Source organism: Eleutherodactylus coqui, chromosome 7, assembly GCF_035609145.1.
Source record: "Eleutherodactylus coqui strain aEleCoq1 chromosome 7, aEleCoq1.hap1, whole genome shotgun sequence".
In the NCBI taxonomy this organism is placed as follows: Eukaryota; Metazoa; Chordata; class Amphibia; order Anura; family Eleutherodactylidae; genus Eleutherodactylus; species Eleutherodactylus coqui.
The window spans coordinates 199,527,675-199,554,056 of NC_089843.1; the positions used below are offsets into that span (position 1 = coordinate 199,527,675).

The 26,382-nt window shown below is 42.2% G+C and overlaps 1 pseudogene; it reads right to left on the reverse strand.

The window, feature by feature from the left end:
* Window positions 1–21,296: 21,296 nt before the first annotated feature.
* LOC136574156 (U2 spliceosomal RNA) lies at window positions 21,297–21,478 on the reverse strand (annotated as a pseudogene).
* Between the last annotated feature and the right edge of the window lie 4,904 nt (window positions 21,479–26,382).

Below are 26,382 nucleotides of genomic sequence, written 5' to 3' on the forward strand. Positions count from 1 at the left end.
TGAAGTCCCGGGTTTGGGTCCTTTTACAAATTTGAAACTGTCCAATAAATAATCTCCACCAAAGATTAACTCTCCCGAATTGGATCTGTTTGAAAAACTAGTCCTAAGAGACCTCAAACAGTTACAAGTAAAATCTAAACTACCTTCTAACATGACCAAAGAAGAATTCTTGGCCCTGAACACTCTAAAAAAATAACGACAACCTTATTATAAAATCCTCTGACAAAGGGGGCAATGTGGTACTAATGAACACGGACCAATACACGCGCATGTGTACTGATATTTTGAATGATGTAGAAACTTATACGATTCTACATAAGGATCCCACTAGAAATTTCCTGGTTGAACTTAAAAACCTTTTATCTCAAGCAAGAGATAGGCAACTTATCAGTGATTCTGAATACCATTTTATGTTGACCAAAGCACTGAAGACCTCTACGTTCTACGCGCTCCCAAAAGTCCATAAAGGTCTAAATCCCTTAAAGGGTAGACCAATTATTTCTGGAGTGGGAAATCTCACCCAGAATGCCAGCATTTATATGGACAAGATTCTAAGGTCATTTGTGACCTCACTGCCATCTTACGCAAGGGACACTATGGACCTGCTACGTCAGATCCAACATACTCATGTTGAGCCAGATACCCTCATCGCCACCCTGGATGTGGAAGCTCTCTATAGCTCCATACCACACCAGGGTGGCCTTGAAGCATTTCAATACTTCCTATCACAGAGGAGCTCTCAGTTCTCAGGTCATAACACATTTGCGTTATCTCTCATGGATTTTATCCTCAAACACAATTTTTTTCATCTTTGATCGCAAGTACTTCCACCAGCTCAGGGTGACTGCGATGGGGACGCCATGTGCCCCATCGTATGCCAATCTATACCTGGGCTGGTGGGAGAAACGAATCGTGTTCTCGGATGACTGTCTATCTTGGTCTCAATATATCTTGCATTGGACAAGATATATTGATGACATTCTGATTTTTTTTGGACCGGTGATGAGGTCCAATTTAATCAGTTTGTCCAACATCTGAACGTCAATAATTTAAATTTGAGATTTACATCCTCAATAAGTACATCTAGAAATTGAATTGAGGAAGTAACAATTCGGCTTGAACAGGATGGCTCTGTGTCGACAAATTTATATCGCAAACCGACAGCCACGAATACGTTGTTACCCTGGGACAGCTTCCATCCGTACAATTTAAAAAAGGGGATCCCGAAAGGCCAATATCTTAGGTTAAGAAGAAACTGCTCTGATTTGGCTACATATGATGATGAAAGTCAAAAACTCCATCTAAGATTCAAACAACGTAAGTACCCCATAGAAATACTAGATCAGTCTTTTCGGCTGGCTAGAGAAGAAAACAGAGAATCATTATTGATACCTCGAAATAGACAAGAACAGACCTGTACTAGGGTGATCGGTACATATGACACCGCCAACAAAGAGGTCCGTAACATACTGGCTAGATACTGGGACATACTAATTAATGACCAAGACCTTAAAAAATGGATCCCAGAAAGACCTGCCATCACCTATAGACGGGGTAAGAACTTACGGGACCACCTTATCAGAAGCCATTTCACTAATAAGCATCATGATAACTGGCTGACTAGGAGCATTCCAAACGGGACCTTCCCCTGTGCAAGATGTATGGCCTGTCCATTCGTGACCAAGAATAATGAATTCTCATCCAGAGTCACAGGGAAAAAATATCAGACCAAAAGTTTCATTAACTGTACCACAAAGAATGTCATATACTTAGGCCGCCTGCAGACGAGCGGAAATCCCGCCGCGGGATTTCCCGCGGGATTTCCGCCGCTGAAAGTCTGCATAGGAGTGCATTACAATACGCACTCCTATGCAGACGGCCGCGGTTTAGCCGCGCGTAATCTCGCGCGGCAAACAAACCGCGGCATGTTCTAATTTTCTGCGGGGCACGCACTCACCTGGCCGCCGGCTCCAGTCTGCGCATGCGCCGGCTGCGCGGCAGCCGGCACATCAAAGAGCCGGGGCCGCCAGGCGCGGGTGAGTACGCGCTCGTCCCTGCAGGCTCTGGGGTCGGATCGCGCGGCGAGATTTCTCGCTGCCAGATCCGACCCGCTCGTCTGCAGGCGGCCTTAATCACATGTTCCTGCGTTAAGCAATATGTGGGTAAGACAATTAAAGAGTTCAGGAGACGGATCCTTGAACATATCGGGGATATTAGGAGAAAAGACAGTACCCCGATTAACAATCATATCTGGGAACAACATAATGGAGACGCGACCTGCCTAAAATTCCAAGGTATGGAGGTAGTAAGAGGTGATATGCGAGGAGGTGACATCGACCCGCTAGTATTACAAAAAGAAGCGGGTTGGATATTCCGCATGGACACCATCAAACCTAGAGGATTGAATGAGCAACTCGTGTTTAATTGCTTGCTTTAACTTCATAGCCACAAAAGGGATCTTACATCAGTACTTCAGTGTACCAATTTTTGTGCAACGTCCTCTATCATGAGGAAAATTTGGTATCTCCATTTTTATTAGCATACTAGCGTACCCGTCGCGCGATGCTGTAAAGACAGACAGACAGACAGACATACATACATTCGTTTTTATATATCTAGATAACAACCAATCACAGCGCAGCTTTCAAGTTACCTCAGCGGTATAATATATAACAACCAATCACTGCACAGCAGCTTTCATGTTACCTCAGCAGTATAATATATAGCAACCAATCACAGCACAGCTTTCATGTTACCTCAGCGGTATAATAAATAGCAAACAATCACAGCACAGCTTTCATGTTACCTCAGCAGTATAAGAAATAGCAACCAATCACAGCACAGCTTTCATTTTACCTCAGTATAAGAAATTGCAACCAATCACAGCACAGCTTTCATTTTACCTCAGCATTCTCAATATCCAGCAATTGTCTTGCGAAACGTTCGGCGGATGCATCATTTTGTAGTTGAACATGCTTGCTCGTTATGCCTTTTGCTTTTGTGCTTGAGATGGAAATCAAACGATCTTTGTCTGGGGGGCATAACTGTCGACGATGCTCGCACGCACGCCATTTATCATAGGATAGATGTACTATGCCAGTAATCTTCCCAGGACTGTACTCAACAACTTCCCAAAGTTTCATGGTGATTAGATGAATGGTGTAGTAGTGCCAAAAGGACAGACAGACAGAAATACATTCCTTTTTATATATATAGATGACATCAGGAAGTGAGAGAATTAGATTCCGTACGTAAAATTTGGACGCTAATTATTTTGCGCTTAGAATTGAATAATTGAGTTTGGACCTGTTAACTTTTAATATATATGACATAATCAATGCTCGTGCCAAATTTCAAGTTTCTATGACATTGGGAGGTGAGAAAATTAGATTCCGTAAGTAAAATTTGGACGCTTATTCTTTGGCGCTTAGAATTGAATAATCGAGCTGGGACCCATTAGCTTTTCCTATTTTTGACATAATGCGCGTGCCAAATTTCAAGTTTCTATTACATTGGGAAGTGAGAGAATTAGATTCCATACGTAAAATTTGGACGCTAATTCTTTGGCGCTTAGAATTGAATAATCGAGTTGGGACCTGTTAACCTTTCCTATTTATGACATAATCAATGCGCGTGCCAAATTTCAAGTTTCTATGACATTGGGAAGCGAGAAAATTAGATTCCACACGTAACATTTGGACGCTAATTCTTTTGCGCTTAGAATTGAAAAATCGAGTTGGGACACATTAACTTTTCCTATTTATGACATAATCAATGCTTGTGCCAAATTTCAAGTTTCTATGACATTGGGAAGCGAGAAAATTAGATTCCGTACGTAAAATTTGGATGCTAATTCTTTGGCGCTTACAATTCAATAATTGAGTTGGGACCCATTAGCTTTTCCTATTTATGACATAATCAATGCTCGTGCCAAATTTCATGTTTCTACAACATTGGGAAGTGAGAGAATTAGTGGCAATGATGGAAATCGAACGATCTACGTGGGGGGGGTCGTAACTGTCGACGACGTATGCATGCGCGCCATTTATCGTAGCATAAATGTACAATGCCTATAATCTTCCCAGGAGTGTACTCAACAACTTCCCAAAGTTTCATGGCGATCGGATGAATGGTGTAGTAGCGCATAAAGGACAAACAGACACGCGCGCAAATTCCGTACATAAAATTTGGACGCTAATTCTTTGGCGCTTAGAATTGAATAATCGAGTTGGGACCTATTAACTTTTCCTATTTATGACATAATCAATGCTCGTGCCAAATTACATCGGGAAGTGAGAGAATTAGTGGCAATGATGGAAATCGAACGATCTACGTGGGGGGGTCGTAACTGTCGACGACGCACGCATGCGCGCCATTTATCGTAGCAAAAATGTACTATGCCTATAATCTTCCCAGGAGTGTACTCAACAACTTCCCAAAGTTTCATGGCGATCGGATGAATGGTGTAGTAGCGCATAAAGGACAAACAGACACACAGACAGACAGACAGACACGCATACATTCAATTTTATATATATAGATAAAACATTCTTATTTTTTTACTTACGTTTCATCAATATGATATTATACATTTTTATCTTTTATTATCGATTTCTTTTTGATCCCTCTCTTTACCCCTCCTCCCCCCTTGCCATATTCACTGGAGGATCTGGTCCAACAATCAATCGCTGGATCCAATTACGGGGCAAGTCAAGGCTGCACAATTACTGCTGTCATTTATTTGCCAGCACTTATCAGTATTTTTGCCCCATTCCAAAATGGCCACGTCAAACTCTGGTCACATGACCGGACTAGATATTGGTTCACATGACATGTTCAACCATGTTGTGGCATCATCTTATGCCTTATACATTATGGCTAGTTACTGTTAAGACATTTATATATGCCGGCACTCATCAGTATTCTTGCCCCATTCCAAAATGGCCGCGCTTGGCCTTGGTCACATGACTCGCTATTTTAGTGTGGTCATCATTCCACGCCCTATCACTGATATGTCATTTACATGTGTTAGTACTTGCCAGTACTGTTGCCCCACTCCAAAATGGCCGCGCCTGACTCTGGTCACATGACCGGACTGCATCTGGATCACATGACACACTTCTTTAGCATTCATGTTAGATCCACCCCCTCAATCAAAGGTAGTGACAGTCATGTCTCCAACATGCCGATTCTTCAGTTTGCGGGTGCAGTCCGCTTTGCACTGGCAGCGACTATGCCACAGTAAGTTTTATATCATGTTTTAAAGGGGAAACCTGCAGCATTGGGGATCACTTAACTTGTTAATTAGTGGACACACTATCAGTGTCTTATTACTATGGCACTCCCCAAAGGGGAGGGGCTTAAGGCTATATAATCTGGGCTCAGCCAGCTTTGGTCACTCAGCCCTGACTTACCATCCAGGCCGGAGGCTATGCTTCTCTGACTCTAGCTTAGTCTAGCTATTTGATCTATTGGGATATCTCTATCAGATGTTAATACACTAATGACCTCTAAACTAGAGAGTAGTGCTCAGCAGTTCAGAATAGTGCTATTTCATTTAGGCATGCACTATAGCTCAGAGGGTGTGCTTCAATAAGTGCTAAGAAATGCATTATCATCTATGCATCTTCTGCCTCTGTTGAGAGTTCACAGCTTGCTGCACTATTTGCGGTAACCAGTGCCATATAACGCTTGCACTGCTTTACTGTTACAAAATATATCTCAGCAGTTATTCAGTAAAGAATATGTTTCTCCACTTTGAACCAACCGCTAAGGCACATTAGTGCCAATAAAGGCCTACCAAACTGCTCTATTACAATATCAGAATGTAATGAGCATTAAAGTACATATACCCTGACGAGTGGAGCTCTATATTGTACATATACATATATAATATGCACATATACCCTGACGAGTGGAGCTCTATATTGTACATATACATATATAATATGCACATATACCCTGACGAGTGGAGCTCTATATTGTACATATACATATATAATATGCACATATACCCTGACAAGTGCAGCTCTATATTGTACATATACATATATAATATGCACATATACCCTGACGAGTGGAGCTCTATATTGTACATATACATATATAATATGCACAAATACCCTGACGAGTGGAGCTCTATATTGTACATATACATATATAATATGCACATATACCCTGACGAGTGGAGCTCTATATTGTACATATACATATATAATATGCACAAATACCCTGACGAGTGGAGCTCTATATTGTACATATACATATATAATATGCACATATACCCTGACGAGTGGAGCTCTATATTGTACATATACATATATAATATGCACAAATACCCTGACGAGTGGAGCTCTATATTGTACATATACATATATAATATGCACATATACCCTGACGAGTGGAGCTCTATATTGTACATATACATATATAATATGCACAAATACCCTGACGAGTGGAGCTCTATATTGTACATATACATATATAATATGCACATATACCCTGACGAGTGGAGCTCTATATTGTTCATATACATATATAATATGCACATATACCCTGACGAGTGGAGCTCTATATTGTACATATACATATATAATATGCACATATACCCTGACGAGTGGAGCTCTATATTGTACATATACATATATAATATGCACATATACCCTGACGAGTGGAGCTCTATATTGAACATATACATATATAATATGCACATATACCCTGACGAGTGGAGCTCTATATTGTACATATACATATATAATATGCACATATACCCTGACGAGTGGAGCTCTATATTGTACATATACATATATAATATGCACATATACCCTGACGAGTGGAGCTCTATATTGTACATATACATATATAATATGCACATATACCCTGACAAGTGGAGCTCTATATTGTACATATACATATATAATATGCACATATACCCTGACAAGTGAAGCTCTATATTGTACATATACATATATAATATGCACATATACCCTGACGAGTGGAGCTCTATATTGTACATATACATATATAATATGCACATATACCCTGACGAGTGGAGCTCTATATTGTACATATACATATATAATATGCACATATACCCTGACGAGTGGAGCTCTATATTGTACATATACATATATAATATGCACATATACCCTGACGAGTGGAGCTCTATATTGTACATATGCTGTACATATATAATATGCACATATACCCTGACAAGTGGAGCTCTATATTGTACATATACATATATAATATGCACATATACCCTGACAAGTGGAGCTCTATATTGTACATATATAATATGCACATATACCCTGACAAGTGGAGCTCTATATTGTACATATATAATATGCACATATACCCTGACAAGTGGAGCTCTATATTGTACATATATAATATGCACATATACCCTGACAAGTGCAGCTCTATATTGTACATATACATATATAATACGCACATATACCCTGACGAGTGGAGCTCTATATTGTACATATACATATATAATATGCACATATACCCTGACGAGTGGAGCTCTATATTGTACATATACATATATAATATGCACATATACCCTGACGAGTGGAGCTCTATATTGTACATATACATATATAATATGCACATATACCCTGACGAGTGAAGCTCTATATTGTACATATATATTATGCACATATACCCTGACAAGTGCAGCTCTATATTGTACATATACATATATAATATGCACATATACCCTGACGAGTGGAGCTCTATATTGTACATATACATATATAATATGCACATATACCCTGACGAGTGGAGCTCTATATTGTACATATACATATATAATATGCACATATACCCTGACGAGTGGAGCTCTATATTGTACATATACATATATAATATGCACATATACCCTGACGAGTGGAGCTCTATATTGTACATATACATATATAATATGCACATATACCCTGACGAGTGGAGCTCTATATTGTACATATACATATATAATATGCACATATACCCTGACGAGTGGAGCTCTATATTGTACATATACATATATAATATGCACATATACCCTGACGAGTGGAGCTCTATATTGTACATATACATATATAATATGCACATATACCCTGACGAGTGGAGCTCTATATTGTACATATACATATATAATATGCACATATACCCTGACGAGTGGAGCTCTATATTGTACATATACATATATAATATGCACATATACCCTGACGAGTGGAGCTCTATATTGTACATATACATATATAATATGCACATATACCCTGACGAGTGGAGCTCTATATTGTACATATACATATATAATATGCACATATACCCTGACGAGTGGAGCTCTATATTGTACATATACATATATAATATGCACATATACCCTGACGAGTGGAGCTCTATATTGTACATATACATATATAATATGCACATATACCCTGACGAGTGGAGCTCTATATTGTACATATACATATATAATATGCACATATACCCTGACGAGTGGAGCTCTATATTGTACATATACATATATAATATGCACATATACCCTGACGAGTGGAGCTCTATATTGTACATATACATATATAATATGCACATATACCCTGACGAGTGGAGCTCTATATTGTACATATACATATATAATATGCACATATACCCTGACGAGTGGAGCTCTATATTGTACATATACATATATAATATGCACATATACCCTGACGAGTGGAGCTCTATATTGTACATATACTGTACATATATAATATGCACATATACCCTGACGAGTGGAGCTCTATATTGTACATATACATATATAATATGCACATATATCCTGACAAGTGGAGCTCTATATTGTACATATATAATATGCACATATACCCTGACGAGTGGAGCTCTATATTGTACATATACATATATAATATGCACATATACCCTGACGAGTGGAGCTCTATATTGTACATATACATATATAATATGCACATATACCCTGACGAGTGGAGCTCTATATTGTACATATACATATATAATATGCACATATACCCTGACGAGTGGAGCTCTATATTGTACATATACATATATAATATGCACATATACCCTGACGAGTGGAGCTCTATATTGTACATATACATATATAATATGCACATATACCCTGACGAGTGGAGCTCTATATTGTACATATACATATATAATATGCACATATACCCTGACGAGTGGAGCTCTATATTGTACATATACATATATAATATGCACATATACCCTGACGAGTGGAGCTCTATATTGTACATATACATATATAATATGCACATATACCCTGACGAGTGGAGCTCTATATTGTACATATACATATATAATATGCATATATACCCTGACGAGTGGAGCTCTATATTGTACATATACATATATAATATGCACATATACCCTGACAAGTGCAGCTCTATATTGTACATATACATATATAATATGCACATATACCCTGACAAGTGGAGCTCTATATTGTTTAAGCACGCTCCTTTTCTGTTAATTTATACTACGACTATTGCCTCATTACGACAATTATGTCATTGCAACTTACTCAGTGTATTTGCTAACACTTATCACTGAGCACCGATTAAGTGTATTAATGACATAATTACATGCACTTTCAGGTTAACCCTTTCCAATCCACTGTCTGACCTCTGAAGACATTATGATTTAAGGCTGTACAGCTTCGATGTTGGAAGACATCCGTCGGGGTTCTCTTACTGTATATTGCCAGCCTCTCTGCTTTCGGAGCCTATCCAACGTGTCACCTCATGCAGTACTGGCTTTAGCCAGCAGATAGCACCATTGTGTAGTGGCGGGGAAAAGAGTAAGCCCCCTAGGAAAACCAGGATACAAATTGGATTGGAAGGGGTTAAAATGGCAACTATTACTGATATTATAATACAATAGAGCGGTCATCATCAGCCCCTCGCTTATTGTTTTTTCTTGCCATTGACCTGTAAAGTTTATGAGTTCATCTACTATCAATAACTAAACTTTTTTCGTCTGGCCTGGACATACATACAATGTTCACAACATCTGGCCCAACCTCATGGAACATGACCATACCTACTGTCTAATAAATACCTTGTAAACCCTATATACTCCGGATGAACCGCTACGCATCAGCGGAGAAACGCGTCGAGTAACAAATAAATGACATGGGGAATATGAATAGTTCAGAAATAACAAATAAAGGAAGTGTGTGGTATGAATGGAAACATTCCATACAACCAATCATATAAGATCTTCCAGGCCATTGTTTCAATTCATTGACATCCAATTTGATTGTAACTTCAGAGAATTTTTTTTTTTTTATTATAGTACATTGGTTATATTAAGATATGTAAAATAATCATGTTGCTTTAGACAGTATTGACAGCAAATACCTCCTGGTTCTTCATAACCAATACGAGCATGTCATTTCTCTACTGCCCAGTAAAGGTATAGTAGTTACATCTATGAATTAAACTCTGGACAGTCTGTTTGTCGATATATATAAACAGTTCAGCAGTACATCTATGCACTATAATAGTTATCTTACTATCAAGGGCTGAGTATCCATAGCCTTATACTTACCTGGATTAGGTGTCTGTTTGATACCTCCAGATATTACTGTCTGTCTCTTCAGTGCACTATTCATTAGGGATTACTGTGTTATTTGTTTGTGCCCCCACGCTATATGTTTTTAAGTTATTTCTAATAAAAATTGGAAGTTTTAATTTTAGTCCCAACTGTGAAGGGCTTTATTCTAAATCTCTTGTGGACTTTCTGCTCTCTGTGACATATACCTTGTATCTCTGCATAGCCTGAAATATGCAAAGTCCTGCAAATATAAGACAGCGCAGTGCAAAATACAAACAATATATATTATAATCCATTGTGAAAAATATGCTTTATGAAACCACAGGACAGCTTTGCACTGGGTTGTAACACGGACTCTGGTTCTGGGACACTACTCCACCTTTCTCCTACTCCACTTTTTGTATTCACACTCATACTGCACTCTCACATCCTCACACTCCAGATGACTCATATTTAACTTCCATACTCCCCTCCCACACACAGCACTCTCCCTAACCACAAGCTCACATAACACTCTCATGATCAGAAAACAAAACCGGTTTTTGCTTGTAATTGATGGCGGTAAAATCATGTGATATGAAACAAAAATCCAGGCGGGAGTGAACCCCCCCCCCCCCCCTGTCTGCATGATAAGTTGGCATAAAAGGTGAAATATTACATAAGGCTTGTGTGTCCTGCAAATGAAAATCCGTTATGATTTCAATTAAGGTTTTCCCCGATATGTCCAGAGGAATCTTGCTTACATCACAGTTCATATCACCAATTAATATGACGGGCATCCTGCCCTGCATAAAGAATTTCATTTTATCAAATAATACTTTGCGCTCATTTTTAAATGTGGCGCATGCACATTAATACGAAACTTAATAGTCTTGTATAATAATATGGCCGAGACGCATCTCCCCACCTCTATAACCTCATAACTGAGTAGCTCTATATCCCCAGTATTTATAAGGATCGCTACCCCGTCGTTTTTGTTTGATCCACTCCCAGACCATACAGCCCCTCCGTGGGGCCACTCACCAGGGCTAACCTCACCACTAATACCACACTCTTGCAGGCATATTACGGATGCGCCTTCTTGCCTTAGTAGGCTCAATATGGCCGCTCTCCTGGTCTTATTTTGGAACACACGCACGTTCTGGGAGTGGATCAGTAGGGGTATAACTTTATATAAATATGCACTGACATGGAGTCAGGGTCAAAGCATACGGGTCATGGCATCAAAACGCCTAACATGGCCCCACATGGTCGCTTTCGTCTGGCGCCAGTGCCTCGAAAGGGTTGCTGGTTTCCATTTCTTCATTTTCACTCTCCTCATTCCGTCTTTTTTTTTGCAGCTTTACCATCAGCCACTTCGGCAAAGTCCTCCTCGCTGTCGCTAATTTGGAACCCTCCCTGTGACACAAAACCGTCTCTGGCGATGAAAAGCTGCCGATGATGCTGGAAGGACGGATGGGGCTGTCCACCTCCTCTATTATTTCTTCCAGGTGGCAGATGACCTCCGACACCTGGGCGTCTGCTGCCGCACTTATTTCCACACCTGCAACTTTCTGGCTTTCAACTTTTCTCTTAATGTTCTGGCCAGACATACCCTTTGTAGTATTAGGTAGCGCAGAAACAGTAGGAGCTGCAGCGGGACGTATAGGGACAGTAGCGGTGACAGTAGCTGCGGCGGACGGTGCAGCAACAGCAGCTGCGGCAGGCAACACAACAACAGCAGTAGGTGCTTTAGTAGCAGCCGCAACCGACGGTGTGGCGACGGCTGTCGCGGCGGATGGTACAGCAACAGGGTTCTTACTCACGACAGGTGGCTCAGGGGCAACAGCCGGTGGCCTAGAAACAGGGACACTTGCGGCAGGAGTCACTGACACAACATTGGCCTTTGCAGAGGCTGGCTCCAGGGCTGCAGCAGCACTCACAGCGGGTGGGTAATGAGCCTTAGCGGCACCTGCGGCTGCCGCGCCCCCAGCAGCCGCGCCCGAAGCAGCAATCTCCCGTTTGCCTGCAGCACACTCTGCGTAAGTCCTCCTCCAAAAGTCTCTAGGGCGTTCAGCCCCCGGGCAGTCCTTGCAAATGTGCTCTTCTGACCCACATAGGTCACACCGTTTAGGCTTGGGGCAATCGCCTGCGTGGTGCCCCTCGCCCTGGCAGTTGCGGCAGACCTGCCCCTTAGTGCATTCGTCTTTAACATGCCCGAATTGGTTGCAATTTCTGCAGAACCGAGGCTGCCCGGGATTCGTCAGCTACCCTTGGTTTCCGGCGATAGAGAAGTTTGGCGGGTGCTTCACCCCTCCCAAGCGATTTGGATCCATCCTGAATCTTACAAAGAATTTGTATTTGCAGTTGAAAATGTCCAGTATATTTTTTTGTTTGTCGCCACCGCGCACATTTTCGCAGTACCGCCTTAGAAAGCTCTCAATTAGCGCCACATCGGTGTATGCGTTATACACGTGTACAATGACGGGCTTCTCTTGTATGCCGAACAAGGGAGTTATCCTCACCCCCTTCAGGAGGTCACTGTCCTTGTGGGCTCGCAGCCATTCGTATACATTTAAACATGCGTACTCTTCATAGAATGTAACATCGTACTGGCCTTGTCTTGAGAAGTCTTGCACGCTGTATATTTTCATCTTCGTCACTCCGCATTTTTCCATAAGGACGTCCCGTACGACGTACACCAGGTTGTTCCTCGTCTTGTCGGTTAGGTCCACATCAAAGCGGATGGTGTTCCTAATTCCAGCCATCGTCAAGAAGTCTGTCGGTCTGTCAGGGACTACAGGGAAAATCTGCTTCCGCTGTAGAGCCTGGGCCTAACCCAGCTCACTCCCAACCCTCCGACCAGATCAAATTTTTTTTTAAATTGACTACCCCTTACAAAGGGGTGACTTTTATTTATATCAAAACAGTTTTACAAGAAATATTCTGAAGAACATTATAAATACAAAAACAATATTTCAACACTGTTTTAAAATATAAAATAATTACATTCACATAAAATGGGCACTTGGTGGCATCAAATTATGGAACTCCATTCGCTTAAAAACCACTTTCTAGATAAAATGGGAAAATTTTTCCGGTCTATTAGCTAATACTGGTATAACTCGTTAAGAAAAATGGATAAAACCTCATTCATAGATAAAAACTCGTGCTTGAATAATAAAATATTCCTGGCCTTCCACAGAGCTGCTTTAGTACAGTTTATCATCTTCCATGCCATGATGTTTTGAGTCCGTGTTGGGCATTCCAGACTACCGTACATCACTATATTGAGGCTTAGTTGCTTTAATCCGGTTATTCTTTTCATCAGAGGAGTTATCTTCGTCCAGATTTCCTTTGCGAAGTCGCAGTTCCACATCAGATGGGTCGTCGTCTCATCATCTCCACATCTTTGTCTTGGGCAGGCGGCAGAGTTGGTCAAGCCTCTCCGGTGCTGGAATGCCCGGCATGGAAGACACTGATGTACGCAGCTCCAGGCCAGGTCCTTCTGTGAATTAAAAAGATAGTTGCTGTTAATAATTTGCCAAATCTTCTTACTTTGCTGCTCGTTAAAATTGCTCACCGTCTGTCAGGGAATTTCCTTTAATATTTTTGAGCAATTTTTTACTATCTTTTAAAATTTGTACGTTTTTTCCATTAAAATTGTATAAAACTATAATAGACTCTAAAATCTTGTATCCATCCGGCATATTAAAAGCATAAGGTGAATTTAAAACTATGGTAAACCAGCCATTACGCCTCATAAAATATCCGGTGTTAAAACGCATAAAATAAGACCAGTAATTATCTTTAAAAAAATACACAGGCTAAAAAACTTAATTAAGAGAAATGCTTTAAAATCTGGGAAATCCTTCCCGCCCATCGCTTTGGGTTTTAAAACAATCTCTCACCTGAGCTTTTCCATCCTGGAGTTCCATAAAAAGGTAAAACAAGCTTTGGTAATCTTTTTGAGGAGCTGCTCTGGAGGGGGGAACACCATGCTTAAAAACAACAGGATAGGTAGAATAACCATTTTAGTAACTAAAATCTTCCCCTCCATCGTCAGCTCTCTCAGCTTCCACATACATATTTTTTGGTTTATTTTCTGTGCCACCAAGTCCCAACTGTTAAAACCATTATTGGACTCATCGAAGGAGATACCTAAAATTTGTACAGATGGAGACACAGGAACCGGAATATCCGTAAGAAGCATTCCACCGATGTTTAAAATACTGCTTTTACTAAAATTAACTTTAAAACCCGAGGCGCAGCCAAAATATTGGATTTGTCTTAGTCTTTTGTATAGATAGGGTGTCCTTACACAATACTGCAACGTCATCCATGTACCCCACTACCTTCGCCTCTACCCCCCCCCCCCTCCTGGCAGGGGGATCCCACGGATCTGTTTGTCGCGCCGTAGCGCACACATAAGAGGCTCCAATGCACATATGAAGAGTAGTGGGGACAAGGGACACCCCCTGCTTTACCCCGGAATTTAAAAGCACGTCCTGTGTCTTAAAACCCCTCACTAAAATTTTGCTTGTACAATTGTCATAAAATGATTTAAGAGACAATAAAAAACCCTCCGGTATACCCATCTTCTCTAAAACCTTAAAAAGGTAAAAGTGGGACACTCGGTCAAAAGCTTTTTCAAAGTCTATCGATAAAACGGCCATCTTCCCTTTTCTAGACTTTGTGTCGCTGATCACGTCTTTAATAAGGTTTAGGTTCTCCCATATGCTCCTCCCATGGACTCCACAGACTTGGTTGGAGTGGATGATTTTCTGTATAACGGTTTTAAGTCTGCTCGCACATATCTTGGCCATAATTTTATAATCACAGTTTAGAAGGGTGATCGGTCTCCAGTTCTTTAGGTCAGCTTTGTCTCCTTTCTTGTACAGCAAGGAGACGTCACCCTTCTTCCATGACCCTGGGAGGGCTTTAGAATTAAAAACCTCGGTAAAAAGGGAGAACAAATCATCCTTTAAAAGCCCATAAAAGGTGACATAAAACTTGATGGGTATACCATCCGGGCCAGGCACCTTACCTGGTTTAAAACTCTTGATCGTCTCTAAAACCTTGTGCTCCGTGATTTTTCTTAATAAAAGCTTTTGGGAGACAGGATCTATAATATCGGTAATCTCCTTCAAAGAGTCTTCCATAAAACTGTTATCAACATTCTTTGTATTAAAAAGATCCGCATAAAACTCATAAACCTTTTTTAAAATCCCCTGCACATCCCGAGTACCATGTAGCTCGTTAAGAGATTGCCTTCCTCTGGTCTTCTTGAAGAAATACCTGGAGCAGGTCTCGTTTTCTTCCAGGTGCTGGACTCTTGAGCGGAAGATGATCTCCTTTCCCTTCTGCTCCAGGCATTTGGCAATCTCTTTCTTTGTCTATGAGCTCTTTCTCCACATTAATACCATGGTCTCGGAATTTGTACAGGGTTTGCAGACGGATGTTCAGATTAGTATAAAAGGCGCGCTTCGCTTTGGCCTTGGAGATCCCAACATTTATGAAGAATTGCTTTATCTTAAATTTCATTTTTTCCCACCAAACGCTGATGGGAATGCTGGGATCTCTCAACCGTCTGCAATCTCTATAAAAGGCAATAAAATCTGATAAAACCCGCGGATCTTTAACAGGGACACATTTAATTTCCAGGCATTTCTACCGGTGCTTCTTTTTGTTTCAATTTTTACTTTAAAAAACAATAACTTATGGTCTGAAAACACATTAGTAAAAAGGTCACATTTAAAAGGCAGTACTTGATAAGAGCAAAGAATAAAATCTATCCTGGAGCTACAATTCACGTTGCTCCAGGTAACGCTGGCCTCTTCTGGAAGGTGGAGGTTGCATTTTTTAAAAACATCAGTAAGTCTAAAATCCAACAGTAAATTTTTTAACATATTCGAGGTTTTATAATAGTTGCGACTTACTGCGTTCAAGAACCGGCGTTCCCCTCTTAAAATACAGTTAAAATCTCCTGCTAAAACCAAAGGCTCAGCATCACTAATGAATAAGGGTAAAATCTCTAACATTCTTGCTCTTTCGTTTTTATCTGGAGAACCGTAAAAGTTTAAAAACTGCCATTTCACACCGTTAATAAAAGCTTTAACCAATAAAATTCTGCCTGGTAAAATTTCGTTGATTAAAAATCAATAAAAACGTTCCCTTTAAAAAGAATGGCGACCCCTGCTGATCTGGACTCGTTTGATCCAGACCACACTGATGGGCCGTGTACCCAATCAGCTTCATACTTTTTATATTGTGCTCGATGCGGGATGCCACACTCCTGCAAAAAGAACACAAGCAGCGAAAATCGTCAGGTAATTAAAGAGGGCAGCCCTTCGCACTTGCGTTTCCAGACTCCGTACATTTAGTGTAATGCCAGATAGCTCAGCCATGGATGTTTGAGAGTATAGGGAGATGTTATCCTAGTTCTGGTTGCACAACTCAGGACCCCTGCCATCCTATAACTCTCCGGCTAAGCCAGAGACATCGCAGGAACCGTCATACCCCCCCGCGTCCGAGTCCATGGTGTATGAGGACAACGGAGAGGTGCTCCCTTCGCTCAACTGACCCCCCACAGTACCTGAGGCTGGAATCTGTGAGATGTCCCACACAGACTCCATTGGAAGTAGGCCCTCCCCGGGGGCCGGCGAGTCAGCCTTCTCCTCCTCTTGATTCCCCTTCGCAGGGGCAAGTACTTGGTCCTCAGCTTGTTTATCGGAGGTAACCCCCGAGTCCCCCACCTGGCTGGGTGGGGGAGGGGCATTGTGCGGTGGCCTCTCTGGGGGAATGCTAGGTTTCTCTGCATGAGCAGATACTTCCTGCTGCTCCCCCTGCACTACCTCTGAATACAGCTTCTGTACTGACCCTTTCCTCCTTTTTGTGGCGGCTGTCGCTCCCCCAGGGTCCTCAGGCACCTTTTGAGCAGGCGCCACCTGAGGGCTTGGACCAGCTTCATCCGGTTTCCCAGATTCCTGGGAAGGTTTACCCGTCTGCCGATCACTTGCCCTTCTTTTGTGGCGCTTTTGCTCCTTCGGTGCTCTTCCTCTTCGGGGGTCTAGTTGTGGTGTCCATCTCCTCGGTTTCCTCTCCTTGGGGGGGTACACTTGAGTCTGCTGGCCGCCTTGGCTGGCTCTGGCTGCGTCTGGGCTGCCCCTGCTGCTCCTGGTTCTGTGCTCTATGGGGACAAGAATTATAAAGATGACCAACTCTGCCGCAAAAATGACATTTCTTCCCCATTTGGCACTGGTTTGTCTCGTGGTCTGCACCCCCACACTTCTTACAGGTGCTACCACATTGCTCTTTGTGATGGCCGTATTTTTGACAAACCCTAGAGAAGTCAGGCATCCCCACAAAGTAGAGATCGCCACTCACATTACCCAATTTAAAACGTGCCGGCGGAAGTCTTATGTCCCCTGGGTAGCTGGGATTTCTTATGCACGTGACCTGGAAACGCCATTTTGATGTCCATATTCCCAACTCGTTCATAATCTTCCCAACACAACGAACTGATTTGAAGTATTCTTGTAGGAAGGACTGCACCTCTTCAACGTTCGTGTAAGGGGAATACATTTTAATCACTACGAGTTTGGTGACATCAAGGACGTGCTCGATTATCTGGACTCCCTCCAACCTGGGATCCTTCTTGGTTGGTAAAGCAGAAATCAGGTCACGGAAGATACCTTTCTGCGTAAATGTCACATCGTACGTCCTTCTCTTAGGGTAGTCCTGAATCGCCAGAATTTCGTGTAATTGGACGTTGAAAACGCCCATGAGCACGTCCTTAACGACGTACGTCAGGCCACGTGCTTCCGCCGTATTCTCTGCTAGGATGACACGAACAGAGTTTAAAATCCGGGCATAAGCTGGTATGAATTCTGGGTTTTCACCCATCTTTTTAGCACAATTTTGCTTCACCTAAGTGTTGCAATTGCCCTCCTTTGATCCGGAGACCAAAAGAGGCTAGGGGGATCGCTGCTCGTTAACCTAGGAATAGTCCCTCTCCCCTATAGCAGCATGCGGGTTAAGCCCACCGAGGTGGGCGACCCAGCAAGGCTGAGGAGAGGGGTGCTTGAGTACCTTCTGACTAAATCTCCTGCACCAAGTACACTTGATCTAGCCAAAAGGCCGAGAAGCGATAACCCGAAACAGGTTTCGCCTGCAGCCCGGCCCGCCCAACTCCACTTCCAAGGCTGGAGGCAACACGCTCAGCCAGCACTCCGGGCGCATGCACAATGCACCCAGGGAGCTGGAAGAGTTTTAAATAGCCCCGCCCCACGCCTTCTCAACCGCGCCCTCCCCCCTCAGTCCTTCCTCTTGCACCGTGCTCACGCATCCTAGGCTTGCAGAGCCTGCTGCTGCTGCAGGACTCGTCACCTCCCTACACAGGATGGTTAAGCCGGCGATGACACTAGAAGCAAGCACTAGTTTGTCTCTGAAGGTGCGTCGGCCGGTCGGTTGGAGGGATCTCTTCGGCTGGCCGCATTTCGAGTGGGGATGGATAGAAACTTTTTACCTAAAATGAGGGAAATTGGCTTCGGCCCCATAAGGCTTTATTGCCTTCCCCTGGGCTGGCATTAGTAGACCCTAGTAAGGAGAATAATAGAGCGGCATGGTCATCCGAACAACTTAAAAACATACAGTAGGCCTTTTTTTCCCGCCATACATACATACGTAACTACAGATTTTATATTTATTTACATATATAAAAATAAACAATCTTAAATCTATCTTTAATCTATATCTACACAATCTATAATTCAGAAATAATCCATATCCATATTCTACATAATTAATAAAGATAGATAAATAGACTCACATACACACACACACTGTATGCAAATGAGCCAGGTGTTTGGCAGGCTGATGTCACTCCCTTGTGATGTCATGAGCCAGGTGTTTGGAAGGCTGATAATGTCACTCCATTGTGATGTCATCAATTTAGAAGCATTAGTACCGAGCTTGGCAGCCATTTTAGTCAGTCTCTGCTGCAACTGGGAGACGGGAGATGGTCTTTATCTCCTCCAAGAAGCTGCAGAACTAACTAACTGCATCATTTTTATTTTATTCAATATAGGTTTTATTAGTTTCATGGAGGGGGGGAAACTTTTGCCTTATCTCAAAGCAATGTAAAAAAAAAATTGACAATGAAACTTAATAAATTTCGAGTTGAACTATATAATGTTTGTCTGTGATATTTTATAAGGTCTGCAAACGGGAATGAGGGGAGGGTAAGGGGGGGGGAGTGGTAAGGGAGGGTGGTAGGTATCTATGACACGGCAGAAAGAGAAAATAAAACAACAAGGGGGGGGGGGCTCGGGGATTGTTGTTTCTCTTTACGATTGTGGTTTAAACGTCTTACTCACATGCCCCTGTCTATAACCACCCAGTAAATAGGGGTGAGCTCCGGGCATCTATCCATATCGCCCAGGTGTGATACAATTTATCATAGCCTGACGGCTCATCTCGAAGCCTCATTCTCTCTATACGCTCTATTTCGTGGATCATTGTTATTTTTAGCGGAGTGCATTTTTAATGCAGCACACAAGGGGGAGACAGCGGCCTACCAAAATCTAGTTGGCTGCTGCTGTGGCTTTTTTTCTTTTTCCTTTTAAAAAAAAAGGTAGGTTATGTTCCGTTCTTCCATGGTGAGGAATAGGCAGGGAGGTTCCGTTTTTGCCAGCTGGAGAATGCTTATAGGCAAGACCTTATCCCTGGTGGTGCATGTAACGTCAGACCAAGTTGCAGACATGCAGCAGCGGCGGCAGCAGCATTCAGTCAGTGGCTCACAAACGAGCTCCATGCAAGTTTACATTAAACAGACACATTTCTTTCTTTACTGTATTGACTGCGGTCTGTAATCGAGCGGTTGAACTGTTTCTGTGTCCATGCATTGAATAAAGCAATACATCCTTTTAAAGTAGACGTCCGTTTGTTGGAGTTCTTTGCTCCCCGAGTGTTGCTCCATCTCTAAGCGTTGGCCTGGATCTTCATGGATGAATACTGCACATCCCACGTGGAGCGTGTATCTCAGCCCGTGTGGAGTGCTGCAGTCCAACGAGGTCTTCCGTGCTACATAGCAAGCCTCGGGCCTGTGTTATTGGCGGTCAGCTGCTGTCTGTCCACTCTGAAGCGCGCATCCGAGGCCAGCCGGGCAGCCGCTTTTCAACTACCAGCGACTGCAGGTCACTCACACAGGCTGGTTGGAATGGCCTAGCATTATCCTGATCCGGAGGTGTAACTTGAAGCTGCGGGGCCCCAGTACAAAGTCTGGAACTGGGCCCCCAAACTATAAAGCTTCATTGATAGCATTGGTTTACAATGTGGGGAAGAGAGACTTTATGGGCCCCCTAGGGCTCCAGGCCCCAGGTGCGACCGCACCCCCTGCACATACACCCATGACCCGAATACGTGGGGCATACAGACGCAGGCTGCCAGGATACGCGGTGCCTGCCCGATGTTTCCAACTGGGCTATTTGCGTAGCGGTAGGTACGAACTGTAGAGTGCGGCTGCCATATGAACTGGTGTGTGTTGTTTTGCTTCCAGTTGTACCTGTGCAGGTGCACACTCTGGCAGACGCAGCTGCTCAGTGGATACAATGTTGCGAGATCCACGGCAGCAGACGGGCTGAGTGTCAATCAAAGTGCTTGGGTAGCAGCAGCCGCCACAGCTGCGCTGCACCTCTTGGTCGTCGTTTCTGTTTTTTAATACTGAAATAAGAAGGGGGTGCACCGGTCCTGGAGGTACTGCAATACCAGGTCAATGCGTGGAGTGGACAGAGCAAGCTCTTTTTCCAGCTCCCTGTCCTAAAAATCCATTTAATATATGGTCCCCAGGTAGGGGACGTATCAGATATTAAACTGATAAGAATAGATTGTTTATTTTTTATTTTTTTTTAAACATCCCCATTGCTGGGGTGACTTTATTTTAAGCAAAGAGTTTCACAATAATCAGAGAGAAATTAAACATTTCTGAGAACATTTTATAAACATAAAATTCTCTCTAAAAAAAAACAAAAACCTCTTTAAAAATCCAGATACATATAAAATGGGCACTTGGTGGCATCAAATTATGCAACTCCACTCACTTAAAAGCCATTTTCTAGATAAAATTGGAAAGTTTTTCTTGTCTATTAAAAAGTAATCATATAATTTACTAAGACAAATCGCTAAAACGTCCTGCACTGATAAAACCTCATGCTTGAATAATAAAATATTTCGGGACTTCCACAGAGCTGCCTTCACGCAGTTAATGATCTTCCATGCCATTATCTTCTCGGTCCTCGTGGGGCATTCCAGGCATCCATATAGCACGGTCTCCATCTTTATTCTTCTTATCCGGGGGATTTTGGTTATCAGAGGGCTTATTTTAGTCCATATTAATTTAGTAAAGTAGCAGGTCCACATGATGTGTTGTACTGTTTCTTCTTCACAACATCCGGGTCTTGGGCAGGCGGCAGAGTTGGTCAGCCCTCTTTGATGCTGGAATGCCCGGCGTGGAAGACACTCGTGAACGCAGCTCCAGGCAAGGTCCTTCTGAGAATTAAAAAGAGAGTTATCAATTACCATTCTCCAGATTTATTTTGTTCTCTCTTCATTAAAATTCCCTGCAGGCACCATAAACCACTTTCCTTTATATCTTTGTGTGTTTTTTACTATTTAAAAGGTGTATTGCACAGTCTTACCACTAAAATCATATAAAATCACTATCTTGGCTAAAATCTTGTACTCACTCGACAGGTTAAAGGAATACCGGGAATTTAAAACTGGAGAATCACCCATGTCTTCGCATAAAATAACCTGTGTTAAAACGAATAAAATACGACCAATAGTGTTTCTTAAAAACAGCGTTAAGACGCATGCTAAAATATTTAGTTAAAAGAAAAGCTCTAAAATCAGGGAAATCCTCCCCCCCCCCCCCCCCATAGGTTTGGGTTTTAAAACTCTCTTCTGAGCTTTTCCATTTTGGAGTTCCATAAGAAGGTGAAGCATGCCTTTGTGATCTTTTTTAATAAGCGATCTGGAGGGGGAAGCACCATACTTAATTATGTCAGTGTCAGCTGCCGCATGCTCCACATACACAGTTTTTGGTTAATTTTTTGTGCCACCAAGTCCCAACTGGTAAAACTTGTGCAGTTATCGTAAACGGCTCTTAGAGACAGTAAAAAGCCTTCTGGTATACCCATCTTCTCTAAAACCTAAAAGAGATAAAAATGCGACACTCTGTCAAAGGCTTTTTTGAAATCTATCGATAAAATGGCCATTTTGCCATGCCTTGACTTCGTGTCGCTGATGCAATCCTTTAAAAGGTTTAAGTTATTGTGTATCGCCCTCCCAGGGACGCCACAGACTTGGTTTTGATGTATAATTTTGTGTATTATCTGTGTCAGTCTGTTGGCACATATTTTGGCCATGATTTTGTAATCGACGTTTAGAAGGGTGATGGGTCTCCAGTTTCTGATATCTGTCTTATCACCTTTCTTGTACAACAGAGACACCTCACCCTTCCGGCATGACCCTGGGAGTCTTTTGGAATTAAAAACTTCCGTAAAAAGAGAATAAAACTCCTCTTTTAAAATTCCATAAAACATAACATAAAACTCGATGGGTATACCGTCCGGGGCAGGCACCTTGCCTGGTTTAAAACTATGGATTGTGTCTAAAATCTCCTGCTCCGAGATATCACGTAATAAAAAACTCTGAGACAGGATCCAAAACATCAGTGATCTCCTCTGAGTCCTTCATAAAACTTACATCCACACTCTTGGTGCTAAAAAGATCCGCATAAAAACCATGTACCTTTCCTAAAAGACCCTGTACATCTGTGACTCCATCAAGTTCATTTAAAACACATTTTTTATCGGTGATTTTCTTAAAAAATACCTGGAGCAGGACTCGTTTTCTTCAAGGTGTTTTACTCTAGAGCGGAATATAATTTCTTTACCCTTCTGCTCCAGGCATTTGGCAATATCTTTCTTTACATCTAAAATCTCTCTAGTCACATCAATGTCATGCTCTCTCATCTTGTACAGGGTCTGCAAACGGGTATTTAAATTAGAATAAAAGGCCCATTTCTCTTTGGCTTTAGAGATCCCAACCCGTATAAAATAATCCTTAATCCTAATTTTCATCTTTTCCCACCACTGGCTGGTGGGAATGTTGGGATCTCTAACCCGTCTGCGCTATTTAAAAAAGGTAATAAAATCAGATAAAACCTGCGGATCTTGTAGAAGGGACACGTTCATCTTCCAGGCATTTCTGGTTCTCCTTCGCTCTTCAAGGTTTGCTTTAAAAAACAAAACCTTGTGGTCAGAGAAGGTATTAGTAAAAACATCAGATCTAAAAGGTTGTACCTGGTGAGAGCAGAAGATAAAATCAATCCTGGAGCTGCAGGTGGTGTTGCTCCAGGTCACGCCGACCTCTTCAAGTAAAAGCGGGTTACATTTTTTAAAAACATCCGTAAGCAGGTGATCTGATAGGATGTTCTTGAGCATGTTGGCAGTTTTTTCATAGTTCCTGCTTACGGAGTTAGAGAACCGGCGTCCCCCGTCCCCCCCCCTTAAAACACAATTAAAATCTCCAGCTAAAACCAGGGGATAAGAAGTGTTAATAAAAAGGGGTAAAATCTCCAACATTTCTGCTCTCACCTTCTTTTCTGGAGAACCATAAAAATTTAAAAACTGCCATCTAATACCATTAATTAAAACTCTGACCAATAAAATTCTGCCTGGTAAAACTTCATAAAAATTTTCAATAAAAACGTTCCCTTTAAAAAGAATGACGACCCCTGCTGATCTGGACTCGTTAGATCCAGACCTGACTGATGGACCGTGCACCCAATCTTTTTCATATTTCTTGTATTGGGATTTGTGTGGGATGCCGCATTCCTGCAGGAAGAACACAGAAGCAGCGAAAATGGTTAGGTAGTTGAACAGGGCAGCCCGTCTCACTTTGCTCTCGAGGCTTCTGTCGGGGGTCCTTCTAGGGGGACCAAATGCTGATGTCGCCTGTGTCCAAATTGGTATAAGCAATTAACGAGCGCTCAGAAGTCACGCTGACTACACAGAATGTCATCAAAATGGCTTCTGGTTTATTGAAGCAAAAACATCAAATTAAATAGACCATAGACCACTGCCCAGACAGGAGGGGCTTGTGGTCAGCAAATAACTGCAAGGATACATTTCTTTTTAATGAGAAAGCAAAAGGACGACAGTATAGCTTGTTAGAGACAGGATGTTCTTGTTCATTAGATAAGACAGAGTGAGAGACCTTGAAGACTTCTGAGAAGTCTTCTCAGGCACCTGTTTCCCCAACCCCAAACACATTTTCTATTTTTTACTATTTATTCGTATTTTGATAGCCTAGCAACTAAATTAACCCTCTACATCTCCCCCATTTTGGACATGGAGTCAAGACAAGTACGACTCCTAGTCCATAAACACGTAATTCATATCGGCGCAGAGAAAACTTTTTCAGTACATTTAGAAATACATGAGATTATAACCTTAATTGCTCTATAAATGCATAATAAAATCATCACAACTTGTAATATACTTTGTAGAATCCCCATGAACCAACCTCCTAAACCAGAAAACCAATTGGCAGGGTTCAAAGAACTAAATGTGTTACCCCACCAGCTATCTCTGGTTTCTGAGTTTTCATTTGTCCATGCAAACAGTTCTTTTGGACGGAACAGGAACAGCCAAGAAAGGAAAACTAGTGGCATCAGGTGTGTGTGTACAAGTCCAACAGTCTTTCACCTGTGAGGTGTTTAGTCCATCTACCAGTATTTGGTGGTGTCTAACAAAGTGGTTCTGGGCATTGTCCCTTTGCACCCTCTCATAAGGGTGAAGCATGGAGTGAGGAGTCCAAAAGTCCATCAATAAACAAAATGTCCATTTTTCTTCTCATGGGGGGGGGGGGGGGGGCAAAGTAGGGCGTGAAAAGTCCCATTAGTCTCAAGACAAGCAACAGTTCCTTCAACTTTACTGAAGTAGGTGTGGTCAGCAGGACTTGACAGGGCCGCTTGAATCTGGGCCCTAGAGATTTCCGGACACGCCTCTTTACGACCACCCAATCTCCAGGTTGTAGGGAGCGAGATCCCCCTAGGTTGTCTGGGTCTGGAACGGGAGAAAAAGACTAGATTTTGGGTTACTGGTAGTTGGTCACACAGGTGCTTTACATATCCGGCTACTATGTCATAGCCCTGCTGTAGGGCCTGTGGATGATACAGCCCCAATCTTGGCATAGTAGCCAAACAACACTTCTTTTAACTTAAGCGTACCATTTAGTCTTTTAACTTTTGTCTAAACTCTGCGGGTGGTACGGGGTGTGAAACGCTTGTTCCACTCCAAGGGCTGACATTACCTCTCGCATCACTTTACCTGTAAAATGTGTACCTCTGTCACTCTCAATTGTCTCTAGTACCCCGTATCTGTGGATTACCTCATTCATGAGCTTCCGTGCGGTTACCTGCTTATTTACTTTAGTAACGGGGTAGGTCTCCAACCTGAAAAGAAATCATCAACAACAAGCACGTATTCATACTTTCCAACAAGTGGGAGCTGAGTGTAGTCAATTTGCAATCCCTGAAATGGGTAGAGTGGTCTAGGCAAGTGTTATGTGGCAAATTTACTTCTGCCCTGTTGCTTACAGCAAAGATCATGCAAAATTGGACAAATGATGATGCAGCACCTACAGAAAACCCAGGAGCCACCCGTCCTCGTTCAAGCGTCGACATCATTGCTGTTTTGATAGGTGTGTCTTTCCGTGCATCAGCTGGGCCATCATGGGGCATAGGGACCGTGG